The sequence below is a fragment of the Danio aesculapii genome, chromosome 1 (genome assembly GCF_903798145.1).
Source record: "Danio aesculapii chromosome 1, fDanAes4.1, whole genome shotgun sequence".
NCBI classification, from domain to species: Eukaryota; Metazoa; Chordata; class Actinopteri; order Cypriniformes; family Danionidae; genus Danio; species Danio aesculapii.
This window is the reverse complement of record NC_079435.1, coordinates 60,059,093-60,075,534: the sequence shown is the minus strand read 5'-3', so window position 1 is coordinate 60,075,534 and position 16,442 is coordinate 60,059,093. Positions and strand designations below refer to the sequence as shown.

General features: G+C 38.0%; 1 protein-coding gene across 10 annotated transcripts in view; it reads left to right on the top strand.

The window, feature by feature from the left end:
* Window positions 1-291: 291 nt before the first annotated feature.
* Window positions 292-16,442, top strand: part of mbnl2 (muscleblind-like splicing regulator 2) — a 125,981-nt gene continuing 109,830 nt past the window's right edge. For 8 of the 10 annotated variants that reach the window (XM_056463367.1, XM_056463411.1, XM_056463403.1 and 5 more), the window contains exon 1: window positions 292-559. The gene's annotated coding sequence lies outside the window, so the exon portion shown is untranslated. Of the gene's footprint in view, window positions 560-8,818; window positions 9,077-16,442 lie in introns of those variants that run through there. The other 2 variants (XM_056463359.1, XM_056463350.1) reach the window with 2 other exon arrangements.

Here is a 16,442-nt window from a genome sequence, read left to right as displayed (position 1 = left end):
TCGGGAGATTCACTCGTGTTTCCAGGCAACAAGCAGACCCTTGCCCTTCCCTGGGCTCCTGACATTCATTCCGACCACACCATCTTACACTGTAAATAGGGGAGGATGTAAACTAATAGCGTGATGATTTCCCTGATTAAATTCGATTCACTTCGCATCAAAAACTGATTTTTATTATCGTATGTCATGTGAATTCTAATAAATATGAATTCATATCAATATTAAGGCACATTTGAGGTTTATAAAGTAGAAATAACCCCCCTTCGGAGTCACATGACTTGGTCCCTCCTCCCACGAGCTGTCAGAGCAGCTTGTTGCACGACCAGCTTTTTGGTAAACTAACTAACTTGAGTTCGGCGTTAAAACGCAAACCAGTTGCCTGACAAACCGCGTTTTCGCCTGGACCGACGAGAATGTTCGCTTCGGTTGTAAAGCAAGCCTTAGTTCTGTTGACTTAACGAGTCATTTTCATCGTCGAGGCAGTTTCCATCGAGCTCTGCTTTTGCCGTCTGCGTGATTTGTGGTCAAGAACACGGCAGCGGCTGGTCATGGTAACCAGGTAAGCGACAGATTCAATTTAAAGGTATTTCAAGCGATGTTTAAATGTTTATTACCGATGTATGTATATATACTATGTTTAATATGAATACAGTTTGTTTATTGCTGTCTTGAGAGAGAATGTTTAGCTAGCGCTGGATTCGTCGCTCAGTGATGTCGACACGGGTTTAGTTAACGTAACGTTGTGTTTCCTTGTTTTCGAGCGATGTTATTAATACATCGCAATAATAAAAGTGCACAGTCGAGCGTCATAAGTGTGCATATGTAGATAAAACCCCTGCGAGATGACGTTACACGGAAAAAGCACGCGTGCTGGGCCGTAAAAGCATAGTTTAAATAACGTTAGTGGAGTTTGATTTATAGTATAGGTTAATAATAATAATACACGAAAATGTCAGGTGATATGTTATTCTTTGGGGTTGTTTTAAACGACAGACGTTGCCTTTTCCCGCGTCATCGCTCCGACACTTCGTGAGGTGAATTAAAACCGAATAAATCAGGTCAGTTATAAACCGTCATGCGAGTTTTCGCGCGATTAATGATGTCACGACTGAATAAGAGTTGGTTTTTAACTTAATAGAGGAATATAAATGTTGGTAATCATATCTCGGACACTAAAATGCTAATCAAAGCACGCGTTGTAAACTAAAATCAGTTTTGATTTTTATCAGTTTTGATTTTAGTTTAAATTGACAGTGTTTGAGTCTTGTTTAGTGTGTTAGAATGTATTATCAGCCGAATTTATCGTCTATAAATAACCACTTTATTAGAGTTGTGTATTATAAAAATGATGATGACGATGAGTTGGCACTATCTTCCTAACGTTACTTCAGACTGCTTAAGTTAACGCTGGTCTTTTCCCCGCGTCATCATAGCTGCAGGAGGAGAAATTAACCGAATATATCACACCAGTTCATCAATCATCAGCGAATCTGCTGTATTTCTGTCTGTAGAGTCTTCAGTTTGACATATGGTTCTCCCATCTAGGCTAGTCTTGTCATGAAACCGCTCCCAAACCGCGCGCCACACCCCGTGCGCGCGCGCCGAGCACGTGAGATCACAACAACTAGTTCATTATTATAACCATCATCACCACACACACACAAACACACATACACACACACACAACTACTAGAACGATTCCATTATGAACGCAGCTGTCGACGCGTCACGAGCTTGCTATGTGTCATTGTTTAGTTACGTCGCGTCTGACGTTTTCTCAGTGAATGAGACCCTTGCAAAGCTTACCCTACTACAGTACTGATATGAATATTATTTATGGAGCATATAAAGACCCTAGCATGTTATATTATCTATTATATGTTAAAATGACATGCTACAATCATGCTTTCTATTATTATCATTTTATTTTGAAGATTTTTTATTTTATACATTGTCAAGCAGGTCTACAGACAAAGAGGTTAACTAAATAAAAATACAACAATAATAATAATAAAGCATAATTTAATGCAAGTTTACTTAGATAGCTTAGACTTATACCTTATTTATAGTGCTTTTGACAATACTTATCACTCCAAAGCAGCTTTAAAATAGGTGGACATCAGTGTGGGAATTATACATTGACTTATAGGGGGTGGGGGCATTGGTAATACATGCTTCAGTGAATTAAATCATCAGTGTATTTAATTTACATGTAATTTATTAATACATTGTATACGTTTTCAGTGTTTTGAGGGATATTTAGTGACTATTTAAGAGTTTACTGTTGGTCAGAGGGGTCAAATCCAGATCCTGGAGGGCCGCAGCTCTGCATAGTTTAGTTCCAACTCTAATTAAACACACCTGATCAAACTAATCGAGTCCTTCAGTTTTGTTTAAAAACCTACAGGTGAGTGTGTTGAAGCAGGGTTGGAACTAAACTGTGCAGAGCTGCGGCCCTCCAGGATCTGGATTTGACACCTGTGCTGTAGGTCAAACTATATAAATGATGTGCCTAATTTTTCGTTTTTTAGGCTACATGGAGATATAAACACCTATTTTACAAGAAACGTGTTTTGTGAATACTTAAGAGGTCTATTGGTGCTCTAGAACTGCCGGTGTCAGACTGTTGAATGATTTTTTTCATAGCATTGATTGGCTCGATCATGCATTCATAATGGTATCCGCTTGTTAAGTGGGACGTCACACGAAGCGGCTTCCGGGTCCAAGCGCTCTATCAAACTGTATGGGGAGACTCATCTAATGCTAATAATAAGCGTTCATTATGTTAAAACAGCTATCATAGCATTATTTATCAATATGTGGCTCTTTTTGGATTCTGGGAAGCTATAGGAATTAAAAAGGTAAAGCAGGAAATATGCTGGGACCATTGTTTTTGTTTAAATCCCTCAAAATGGTCTATAAGTAATACATAAATAAACAAACATAATAATACAGCAATAATATATTTGTCATACTTTAATGTCAATCAATTCAACAAAAAATACCATCTAGACTCTCTAAAACATCATAAAACACTTTCCAGATGGACCAGAAAATGCTTTGTATGACTAGTCGGTTTTAGAAATTCAGCAAAGGTATGTAGACGAAAGGTGAGCTACCTGAGAAAGTGCTGAGAGACACAGATGTGAAAGAGGATATATGCTAAGATGCTTTTCTAAATCTCAATAAGCATAATGCAAGTATGACCCAAATAGATCATCTAATTCCATGATCTAATTTTTATTTGCTCTCGCAGCAGGTATTGCGCCTTTCCCATTTTTTAAAACAGAATTAAGCCTCTGATAGTCTGCGCATGCTGGGTGTTCGATGTAGGATAATGATTTTTGTTTAGTGAGGGGTCTAATGGGGGGTAATTGGTTATTTTTGGGTTTTGCAAAGCCAGCGTTATTAATCAGCTGTTTACTGTAGACATAATTTAATCTTGTATGTTTAATTTAATAAAAAGTAGTTTAACCTTATATATTATATAGCTTAAGGTATGCTAAATAATGTATTGTATACTTAAAATATTATGTTATTAAGAGTAATTATTGATAATCAAACTGTTGAATGTATTGTAAATGCTTTTATTTGCAACTATTCATGCCAATTTTACACAGAAGACCTCATATGTAGAATTTTTTAGGTAAATGTTGAGGTTAAAAGCAGATGCGTTTGCGTCACCTTTATGTTAAATAAGTGCTTGCTGATGGTCAAATGCCTCTACATTTCCATTAAGTCATTAATTTAGTGGATGCTTTTATCTACATTTATTCCAAACCGCTGGCAAAGGAAAAATGCATGCAATAATTGTAGAGTTGAGGACGTTTATTAATTCAGATCCACACACAAAGCTTCATTTGGGTCAGCTTTCTGAAATCCATCAAACGACATCATTGTGACAAATCGGCATGCTGCTAACAATCGATTATTGTCTGAAACGCGAGGCTCAGAGGTGGTTTACGTTTCTGTAGAACATTAACAATGTGACACACTTGATGAAGTAATCGTTAAATGGCTCCACAAGAACTCCAGATCGTGATATGTAACGTAATATCTGTATTAGTCAGAGCTGGCTAAATAAATGAGGAAAAGCTAGAACTTGCATATCAAATATTTAGGCTTAATGACTCGATCTGTAAACAATTAGCAATGCTTAATGCTCTGTCTGAAGGGAATCGGCAGGTTGTGCAGGTTTTGCTTGGTTGTTTTAGATTAGGAATGATGTCATTGAATTGTTTACCACTGAAACCGTACACTTAAAAGGATGTTGTAGTGCAAACATGGACAAAATCATCATTGCAAAATAGATGTTCATATTATGTTTAATCCAGTCGTAGTTTGTAGTGGTGTTATAATAATAATAATAATAATATTTACATTGTGGGAAATAAGTATTAAACACATCACAATTTTCTCAGAAAACCTATTTCTAAAGTTGTTGTTTGCTTGAAATTTTCCTCTGAGATTGGTAACAACCAAAGAAATCCATATATGCAAAGAAAACAAAACTAATAAGTAGGCTCACACGGGATCTGTGCGCGCAGAATTCAGCTGATTTTTGGCCCATCATTAATTCTGTTTATTTACTTGAATAAATGTGTTTAAATTTATTCAGGTTTTAAATAAATTTCAGTAATATTATTGACTAATATGGAAATGTTCATCTGATTTATGTACAATGCAGTTTGCACAGTAATATTTTCTGTCTTTTAGTAGAGATATTGTATAAGAGACTTGCTTTGTTTACCAAATAAAGTGAATCTAATTGGATTTGCCTTTTATACATTAAATACAAGTTAAAAAGATATTACTTTTTATTTCACATGTTAAGGTTTTAGTTAGATACTGCCTAAATAATTCTGCAGAAATTCACAGATTTTTACCAAAATTCTCAGCAGAAAAAGCAAAAAACTTCCGGAGATTCCATCTAGCCCTGCTAATAAGTTACTAATGAAGTTCTGTGTAATAAAATGAAATGACTCAGGGGAAAAAGTATTGAACACATGAAGAAAGGGAGGTGTAGAAAGTCAGTGAAAGCCCAGACAGCAGCGGAAATCTCTCAGTAGTTCCTCAGCAACACCTGCTCTTCCTTAGTGTAAATGAATATCCGCTGCTTCAGTCCAACATCTACATTAGCAGGAGGATGAAGATGAAACCAGGGTGGACATTTCAGCAAGACAATGATCCAAAACACAGCCAAGGAGACTCTCAGATGCTTTCAGAGAAAGAAAATCAAGCTGCAGAATGGCCTAGCCGATCACCTGACTTGAACCCAATAGAGAATACAGAATAAAGCTCAGATCTGATAGACGAGACCCACAGGAGCATCAAGATTTTGACACTCTGTTGAAGTCTGTGAGAAACTCACACCTGAGCAATGCATGTGACATCATTCTCCATATGAGAGGCGTCTTTAAGCTGCCCTTAAAGCCTTTTATATAAAGTATTAAACACATTTCAGTAGTTCAGTGTGTTCTCCTCGTGTCATTTCATTGTTAATACACACAACTCTTTTCTCTGATCTTTTTGTTTTGTTTCATCTTTATGTTTGTATTGTTTGGGTTTTTACCAAAATCTGGTTCAACTCCATGTCAACAGCTCCTTTAGAAATATTATTACCAGGAAAATAACATGACAATGTGTTCAATACTTATTTCCCCTGCTGTATCTACAGAATGTATTGAACTGAAAAATCATAATTTATTTCTGTGTTTTGATGTGAGGTGGCCAAATAAATGAGGTTAAATTGACATTGCAGAACAACACAGTAAATCAAATGAATCTGTACAGTAAAATCACAATGCAGGTGCATTAATTATTGAATTAAATCCTTTAGTTTTCAGCCTCAGCTCTGTACAGTATGTATAAATGAACAATTTGATCAATAAACAACATCCAGTAAGAGTATTTAGTGTAATCACATGAAGTTGACAGTGCGGGTTATCAGGGTTCGCTAGCAGCCGCATCGAGTGCGAGCGCGTGTCTCGCCTCATTGACGTTTAAGCAGTGCATTGTTTTAACATCGTTTGCCGTGGCTTTTGTAAAAGCACTCTGGCTGTCACATAATTGCAGTGTGCCTGCGGGAACGTGAGCCCCTAAAAGCAGGAGGCTACAGCTGTTCTATTGATTGGGATGGAAACATTGTGAAGCGGCGTCTGACTCATCACTTCTAGCCCACTGCATCATCCCTCACGTGACGCCGAGAGGCTTCCTGTCACCACGGTTAGGGAGGGGAGGACGTGTCCTCATCGCCCTACGGTAACGATGCTCATTGTCATAGCGATGGGTTGCCAGGGGATGCAGAGACCTTGGAGGCAGCAGGGATGCGGCGTTTGACGGAGGTGTTAGACATGCCAGAGAATTCAAAGTCTTTCTTTGCTGAGACTACACAAACACTGCCTCCAGGGCAGATATACTTTGAAATCATCTTGAAGGAATAGTTCACTCATAAATGAGGATTTTGTCATCATTTACTCAGCCCCGTAGCGCTCCACACCTGTCATTTTCTTTCCTCTGTGAAACTCTATAGAGATACCTGACAGAAAGTTCATGCTGCTCGTTTCTATGAAAATCTAAAGGTGCTGTGATTTAACCTGTCAAGCTCCAAAAAAATATCAAATTATTAATGTGATTTATATGCTTGTGTTTTAAAGTCATGTCAGTCCCTCCAGGATTTTGCAGATATATATTTCTAAATACCTGCAGCTTAAAATGACTGATTTTGTGAATAATTTATGGCATTATTTGCTTCCATTCTTGCAGAAATGTCTTGTTAGATTTTTCTATTTTTGATCTGAAGAACTATTGAAATTAAAAAGTCCTTGATGGACTGTCATAGAATATAAATGGCTTTTGTAATAGATAACAGAGACAAATAAAAGGAGACAGTAAATAATCAGTCCTGTCTTTAACTCAAAACAGCAAATGCACCTGTCAAGTTTTGAACAGGGATTTGGGATGTATTTTTTTAGCTGTAGGCAAGGCAGGTTTACTTATATAGCACATTTCATACACAATGGTAATTCAAAGCTCCTTACGTGAACAGGAATAAAAGAAACATAAAATACAAGAATTAAAAACAACACAATAAAAATATTTACAAACGATGATTATAAACAAATGTATGTTTTGTTTTTTATTAATAACTAAACTAATTTAAGGGTGCATTCACACCTGTCGATTGTTTTGTTCTGAAACAGGGATTACATTTTTTTTTTCTTGGTGCAGTTCACTTTCACACGGCAGTGTTTCTAAATGGACCAAAATAGTTAAAACAAGTCGTGTGCGGTTTCAGAGTTTATTTTCGCGGATTCCGCTCAGCTGTCACTCGTTATTTTAATTTATGATGATAAAAAATAAGACATTATAAGTGAAAAGGCGCACTTTAATTTTGACACCCACAGACATCGTCACCAAATATAAATCTGAGGTCAGATTTTCTCATACATAGCCTCATTTCAGTTGTCAAGTTTTGTAAATATCTATTGAATCAATCAACCTATTATAAAACGTTGGCCAGAATTATGCATTATAGGCTTAAATTATAGAGAGAAATAACATGAAGCAGATCAATGTTGATCTTTCTTTCGAGGTGTCAGTGCAGAAATGAACAAAACAATAGGCCTAATAAAAAATATTACAAGATTATAATATGAAAAGGTTATCAGATGGTAATTTTGATCAATTTTTTTAACGGATAAACAGCTCTCTGTAATATTTCAGCATGCTTTCACTTTCACATTTGACATGAAATGCACATTTACCACTGGGAATGATGGCATCCCGCTCTACTCATCATTCGCTCCTCCAATAGTCGTATATATGGCGATTATGTAGACATAATACATTGTGATATAGCTTGGTTCATTGGATCGTTTTTCTTTCTCACTACAGCTCCAGAGTTTGTTTCAATTGAGCCGAGACAACCTCATTCAGGCGATCTCGGACTGATTGATTTGCTGTGGATCCGAGCACGATTGCTGGATTCTCATATGCCAAACGAACTGAGCTAACTGGGCACACGGGACAGATTCTGAAACAAATGTCTATGTGTGAAAGCACCCTAAAATGAGGAATGTTGCATTGGCAGCTGGCTAAAGTATTAATAAATAATTATTTCAGTAAGTCACAAAAACATTTTTACATTTTTTTTAAAGCAAAAATTAAATTTTAACTTAGTCAAATTTGAGTTAACTGTAATAATCTCGCAGATGAGACCTATAGTAGGCTTTTTGTCTGTCACTTAAGTTTTATAGTTCTCTGGCGTCATGTTGCTTGACCCACACCAAAAATCATTGGACAAATATCCTGCTTCTCATGTGCATTACATTTACTCTAGACTCTTAATGGCACTCATGACTCTTTATTGAGTTTTTGTCCTGTTTGGAGCTTGACCATGAAGATGGGATACACACTGCGCATTTTAGACTCATTTTGTGTTTCACAGATTAAAATAAAAACATTGAAGGGCTAGAGCAGCTATGTGCCTAATTTGTGCACACTCCTGACTGCTTAACATTTATAGAACATTTCCAGTAGTAGAGATGCATTTCCATCTCAGTGAATGTGTGTAGTTTGGGGAAACTTATCAATCCTCTGTTGCCAGGGTGTGAAAATGGGGGAATACCTTTAAGATCAACATTCAGGAGTCTGTCAACGGAAGCTCTGAGGTCAGCCTGCCAGTTTGGGGAAACTCGGCCAACAACAGAGCCTCTGAGAGGGAATGCAGGACGCTATTGGCTAGATTGCGGATGGGCGGCCCCTCGCCGGAGGCAGTCTGGCAGGAAGGGGTTGGTTGCAGGAGAGGAAAGGAGGGGAGGGGTGTGAGAATGGCTGGAAATGTTTCAGCCAGATAGTTGAGCAGTGAGCAGACGCGCTCGTGCTTTCTGCGCTGTTGCTGAGAGAAAATCCCTGTCTCGGCATGGGCCGCCAGCTCGCCGCTTCGCACAGGGAATGACAACGCTTCACATGGTCATTATACACCGGAAGGAGTCTGCTTTCCACACCAGGTAAACTGAGAGGGAAGAAAAAGAGCACAACGGGAAAAGGAAGGAGGCTTCGCTATTCCAGAAAGGTGGGAGGAGGAGTGCATTTTTATCCTTTAAAGTTCAGCCTGTTTTCCCAACATGAGGAATTTTGCTGCAATATGCTGCATGCGGGCAGGGGTGTGGAAAGTGAGGGAGGGAAATCTGAGAGGAGGTGTGGAGTTGTGTCAGTAAGTAACTCAGTCTTTATCCCATGTGTATCCCATTTTTCCAAGTCTTTTCCGGTTTCTTTCCTTTCAAATTTTTTTAACATCTGTTAGTTCCAGTTTTCAGATTAAAGTGCGTACAGTGTATTAGTGTAGTTAGAGGGATTGAAGTGCAGTATTTGCTTTGCGAGATGTTGTTTTATGAAAGTAGCTAGAAATTGTCATGTTTCCAAGGTTAATAGTCAAGTATATTTAGCAGATGTTTTATCCCATCTGTAATCCACCAAAGTTTTCCATTTTGTGTCCTAACATCTGGTTTATAACGTATATTTGTAGTTTGAATTACATTTTTATGCATAATTAGAGAGTTTGCTTTACAAAATAAAGTAGCTTTTTTGAAATTGAGATGACAAGAAAACAATACCAAGCCTATAAAACATGTATAATTCCAATCAATCTGATCTGAATAGCAAGGGCTTTATGCAAATTTAGTGAACGCCAGCATCTTTCATGTTGGTCTAATGAGACATCCGGTCTTAGTCCAGACTTTAAAAGAGCGGGACCTGCAACGTAGCAGGAAAAGGCCGCATTTATGTTGAACATTTGGCAAACGTGTTGGTAGGAAGAGCGTGTTTTTTTAAAAGAGAGAGACTGACTCTGCCCTTCCCGTTAAAAAAAGCATGAAAACAGTCCACAGACTCTTTATTAGGCAAAGCCGTGAGAGCAACAGCACCCTTCTGAATCGATTAGGAACACGTTTAGACAGACTCGGAAAGGTAATTAGCCTGCACCTTTTAAGGCTTTACAACTGCCAGGCGTGTTTCATGAACAAATTAGCCTTTATTATGAGACTATTTTAGTGGGGGCGCCGTATTGCGCACTTGTAAGGAGAACCGAGACTTTGTGCCAACATATTCCTTTCAAGGAAGAAAGTTTGTTGTGGAAGGGAGGGAGTATTTCAATGCAAACTGGCGTTGTGTTTTCATAACTTGGCCAAGAATTCTTCTACCTCTTTTTCCAGCCTTTAAAGGTAAATTAGTGTATCATAATGTCCTTTTTCCTAAGGAAAGTTGCCGGAGAGATTCTGAAGACCCAGTGCAAATGTCTGTCAGTTGCTAAGTAGATCAGATCTGTGCCTAAATGATCTTCTTAATTAAATTGCACATCAGTTTCACACAGCCTGAGGATATGAGCGGCGTACCAGCCAGGCATGGCTCCTGTCCATGACGCTATAAATAACTAGAGACGATGATCTGGGGGATGAAAGCAGCCTTGGTGTTATGAAGATAATAACTTGGGTCACCGAGATTCAGTTTTACATTAAGGCTATTATCATATGACATACCCGTTTTTGCTGACCACGATGAATTGAGGCTGCAGCATTTTCCAAACGGAGAGTCTTGCTGTTGCAAGCCTCGCAGAGTTGCTGATTGCTTTAAATATGATCATTGGCTTCTAATTACATTATTGTGTGATTGTTTATCAGAAGACATTTCCATAATCGCTTTGTATTCATTCAGCTGTGTACAGAATGACGGCAGTGCGTGATCTAATTACTCAAACATATGACTTTAATGAATGTTTACAGTCGTTCAGCTCTCAACTAGAAAGATAATGCACTATTTAAAGTCGGATGATTAAAAAATGGCTGCATGTGCTTGTGTAAAGTTCTTTGTACTTGTCCAGCTGTAGAAAATGTGGCCTAGATTTGTTCCAGCAGTACATGAAGTGGTTGCTTCCAAAACAGAAATCTACTTGACCTTGTCCGTTGCCTTCTCTGTGATACGATCATAGAAATGAAAAGCATTTTCTGCCAAAGCAGATAAGTGTAAACCTTGCCCTGCCGCTGATTTTATTGTCAGGAAAAGCTCACAGATTCAATTCAGAGTTGAGAAAGAACCAAATCAGATCATCACAAACAGTATCATGATAAAATGCTAAATGCTATTTTGAGGGTCTGGTTTAGGATTTAGCATTTCTTTCAGTAATGAGATTACATCTTTAAAACTCTTCAAATTCAGTTGCAAAGCATATTTGCACTATGTTCTTGCATTATTGAATTGAATTTATAAATGTATGCATGACATCTTGGTCAACGAGAGGCTAATAAGATGCAGTAAAGTCCAAAACTGATAAAAATGTCTAAACATCCACCACCTGTGGAAATTAAGAGATGACCAATATTATGTAATGCCAGCTGGCCTAGGCAACCCAAATCCTGATCTGATGCCATGGAGGATTACCCGACATTCATCCTCTGCTTTTGGAGCATTATTTATCGTAACAAAAGAGGCCATTTGAATGGGCCAGTTTGGAAACACCTACTCCTGCAACCCTGATGTTCGCTGCTTATTCGGTAATGTTGAGCTACTGAACTAGGATTGTTCTTATGATTCATTATCTTCCGGACAATAGACCTGGAATTTACGTCGCGTTGCCTTCTTGTTAATTAGCAGATGCCTTTATCACGGGGTCACATTTTTCTCAAGGGGATTTCAGACTTGTTCAGCATGCGCGGTGCATTTGGGACTGAAACTGGTCTTTGTATCAAAAATTAATTAGCAACCTAGTTATGTACCACACGAATGACCTGAAAGGTTATGTTGTTCACAACCCATTTTACTTCTGTAATGTGCTCAGTTTCGAAGTGAAAAATGGAGTGGGAATTGATTTTACCATTTGGAACGGATTGGATTGTGAAAAGTGCTCTCTATATGATGGTTAGCTGAGGAGGGGCGAAAAAATAAAGTGGGCTTGATGATGTCATCTGAAAAGAAAATCTATTTTAGAGCCAAACGTTCTTAGTACAGTTTGTAAATATTATGACTCCATATTGACTTTTAGCTGTATTTGCATCTGCCCAAATAACTGATTGCTCAATTAGACCGAAAAGCCTTTATGCATGGATTCCTGTTGATCTACGAAAATGAGTGCGCATACATCTTGATGGCTGAGAGCCTCTTCCCAATTATGACGTAAGATCTGATATTTAACTTTTTTTTTTCCTGATAATAGGTAATTGCATCTGTGGAATGCCCGGCTTGGCTGTTCAGCCAGGCGTCCTCCTCCGGAACCACTAATCATTGTGGGGAAGGGCGGGGGCGTACAGACAGCGCTAATCTCTGCAGGTCACAACAAGGATACCGCAGCCACCTTCCTACCTGCACACCATCTGTCCGCCCTCATCAGCCTCTAACTTTGCTGCCATTCCTACTCGGTTACAACTATCTGTCAGAGCTTTCACTTCTCTGAATCCCAGAGTAGCTGCAGGTGATTCGGTGACTTGGCAGTATCAGTTTATTGGCCACTCTTTTGGAATTTGATGCCTACGCTGATATTATCATGCCATTTTGGACATAACTACTAACCCTTTTTCTACCTCGTGCTGACTTGTTAGCCAGCTTTGAACTTTCTTTGAAAGCTTTCTCTTTAAACCAAGGATAAGTTTTGGAGATACCATTGCATTCTTGTTTACTTTTCAGTAAATCTTTACTGAAAAAACATCGCAAAGGCAGTTGGTTAAGTATGTTTTTGTTGTGTCAGACAGATTGAGATGCTGAAGTGGTGTTTAGTAGAGCAGAACTCTACATTTCAAGTTGTTTTGTCCACTCATTTTGAACTTAACTAAGGGGGTGACTTGAGTATATATTTCAAGACCTTCAATTCAATTAATTTTTATGTCTATAGCGCTTTTACAATGACAAGTTCTAGTAAAGTCCAAATTTCAGAGTTGAACTCCAGTTTAGTTCAGTTCAGTGTGGCTTAAATTTTACTGCCGAAGGTTTAAACATTGAAGAGCAAATCCATCAATGTGCAGCTCCACAAGTCCCAAACCAAGCAAGCCAGTGGCGAGTACTACAAGAAGCCCTGAATTTTGAGATCTTAAAGAGCGGGTTGAATTGTAGCAGGACAGAAGGTTGGTTAGATAAACAGGAGCTAGATTATTTAAAGCTTTATAGGTAAGAAGCAATATTTTATAATCAATACAGAACTGAACAGGCAGCCAGTGTAAGGAGGATAGAATGTACTGTTGTTGAATGTAAGATTTGTCTTGCCAGAACCAGAAGAGAAATTAGCTGTGCCAGTGTGTTGGTGGTGCGTTGGACCAGTCAAAATTCTCAAGCATTGGTTAACAACATAAAAATGTACCGGTAGGGAAAACAACCTACAAATAGTTGACTCTGCATATCAAAGCAGAAGATAGTAGAAGGTGTTTCTACATGAAAACATTGCACACTTCACCTTTAAAGTCTGCTCTGATATTATCATGTCATCTGAAGAAACCTTTCTAATGTGTTTGCGCCGAGCTAGCCTGTTGAGTGAACGTTTTGCATTGATTTGATTAGAATCGCAGACACTTTAAGAGAGAAGGCAAATTTTGGTTTGAGGCTTTTGCTTTGATGATCTGATGCGCCGTTTATAAATCCATTACTCTGTATATTCTGTGCTTAAACTCGTATGATTGCGCCTCGAAAAAGAGCGAACCAAAGCAGGCCTGCAAATCCAAAAGACTTTGGTGGCCCATTATGTCAGTTTACAAGCTTTAAGCACTTCTACTAGCTGACAGATTGTATTACTGAAGCACCCTTTAACTGTCATTCACCTCATAAATTAGACCATCGGGTTTCTGAGTTCTAAAAATACAAGAGGATTAATTGCATGAGGTCACATCTGACATGGTTTCTATCCAATTTTTTTATGGTTTGACTCTCGGGGGTAAAGCTATGAAATTAAATCGTGCCGTAGAGACTACGTGTGCGACGAGTATGGCAGGCCATTTAATTTTATAATGGTGAAATGGAAAGGGTGCAGCGGGTGCTGGGTTTGTACGATGGTGAAGCTTAGATTGAGCGCTCCAAATGACTCTTTCTGCATTCACATCTAACACCAGGGCTTTTTCCTTTCCCGCACTAGAGATTGGCCCCTCTTTGGTCCTGTTCAAAGTGCTGCCAGAAAGGAAGCTTTGCTAATGTGTTTTTCAAGAGCTCAAATAGTGCCGCACACAAGAATCTCAAATTACACCTGCACCTGAATGCTTTCTGAAATGACTGCTTGACAGTTTGGACCTTTGGACCAATAATTTGACAGTGGTTCCTTGTCATCTCGGTTTATCCTAAAGCCTTATGGCAGAATGAAGGCCCTTGACTCAGCGTTTCAAAATATGACTATAGTCGATTGGTTGTCTTAGGGTTTAGACGTGTCGATGTTCACTCACTATCCCTGTCCCTTATCAGGGGTCGCCACAGCAGAATGAACCACCATTTACTCATATGTTTTATGTGGCGCACACCCATACACTCTCTGATTCACACATACTCATACACTATGTTATTATATTCACCTATACCTCATGTATTTGGACTGTGGAGGATGCCGGAAAGTCGAGACTCAAACTAGCAATCTTTGACCTGTGTCAATATTTAATAGTACAATAAAACGTGATAATAAATATGCATGACATTGTTATTGTGAGCAGTTCAAAATATCATGAATAATTATATATGATTGTATAATTTATTATTTTTATTATATGACTGTTAGAGTCGGTGTCTTTTTAAGAATGTTCAGATTGTTGTCTGATTGGTGTTCATCATTACAGCACCATATTCTTGAAGACTTTATAAGCTGTTTATTTTAAACCTTTGTTTACGTTAATCTGGCCTACGACATGCAGGTTATATTTATTCATAATGCATTGACTACTTACAGGCCTATCATTCATTAACACTGTACTGTAAGGCTCCATTTGTTAACATTAGTTAATAATTTATCTAACCTCATGATGAAAACTACAAAAGCACTGGTTAATCTTAAGTGATGTTAATGCTTAATAACGGTTGTAATTGTTTTATTAAATGGAGTTGATAACAAATACATTTCTGCTATATTTGATATTGTTTATTTAGGCCTTATTGTAAAGCATTACTTATTGAACTTTATGATTCTTTTGCAAGTTAATAAAAAAAAAAAACAATTGATTATTCTGAACATTTCTGTACAATAAAACATACTCTTTTTGCTATTAAACTTGTTTTTTTTTAATAATTTTTTTTGGGGGTTTTCACCTTTATTTAAGAGGACAGAAGAGAGTATTGACTGGAAAGCATGGGGAGCAGAGAGAGGGAAAGGATCGGCATAGGACTGCGAGGCGGAATCGAACTCGGGTCACCGTGAGCACCGGAGTGCATAAAACTTCGACCTGTTCTGGTATTAGGCTCTTTAGGAAAAGCATGTCTATAACAGCAAGAAGGCTGCTGGTTCGAGCCCCGACTGGGTCAGTTGGCGTTTCTGTGTGGAGTTTGCATGTTCTCCCTGTGTTCGCGTAGGTTTCCTCGAGGTTCTCCGGTTTCCCCTACAGTCCAAAAACATGTGGTATAGGTGAATTGGGTAAGCTAAATTGTATGTAGTGTATTTGTGAATGAGTGTGTATGGATGTTTCCCAGTGATGAGTTGCAGCTGGTAGGGCATCCGCTGCGTAAAAACATGCTGGATAAGTTGGCGGTTCATTCCGCTGTGGCGACCCCAGATTAATAAAGTGACTAAGCCAAAAAGAAAATGAATGAAAGATTCTATAATCAAAACTAACAGATTGAGGCTTTTCTGGACGTCAGGATATTAAAGATTTTAAGTTTATGCTTGTTTTACCTACAGTTTTGCTGTTTTGTCAGTGCCTTGTGATTATTTTATAATTGTAGTGTTTGCATTATGCAGATTGCTATGCATTTCTATTGTGCTACACCTGTTTTTCTTTTAGTAGGTGAACTCTTGTGGTTGCTAGGCATTATGGGAAATAAAAGAAGAAACAGACCCTTAGCAACCAGAGTGGAAAATGAGAGAAGCACTCGAGCTCATTAGATTACTCTAATGATAGCTGTGTGTTATTGGTGAAAGACAAAAAGAGGGCTCAAATTACCACAAGTTCTAATAATAAAAATAAATAAATAAATAAAAGTTATAATAAAAAATAATTGATCAAGGTAGCTGTATTCTGAATATAATACTAATGTTTGCCTCACTGCATCCCTAATTATCCCAGATTTCAACACTGAAAAAATCACATGACAAAAAGTAATGACGACAATTTTCTTATTTTAATAAGTTAATCAGGTTTCAGCAAAATTGTTTAGTTAAATAAGCTTAATATTTATAGTCAGTTTGACTAATGTTAGATGTTGATGACTAGAATATAGAATATAGGGCTGCACGATATATGTTTTCAACATCAATATCGCTGTGTGTGCATTCGCAA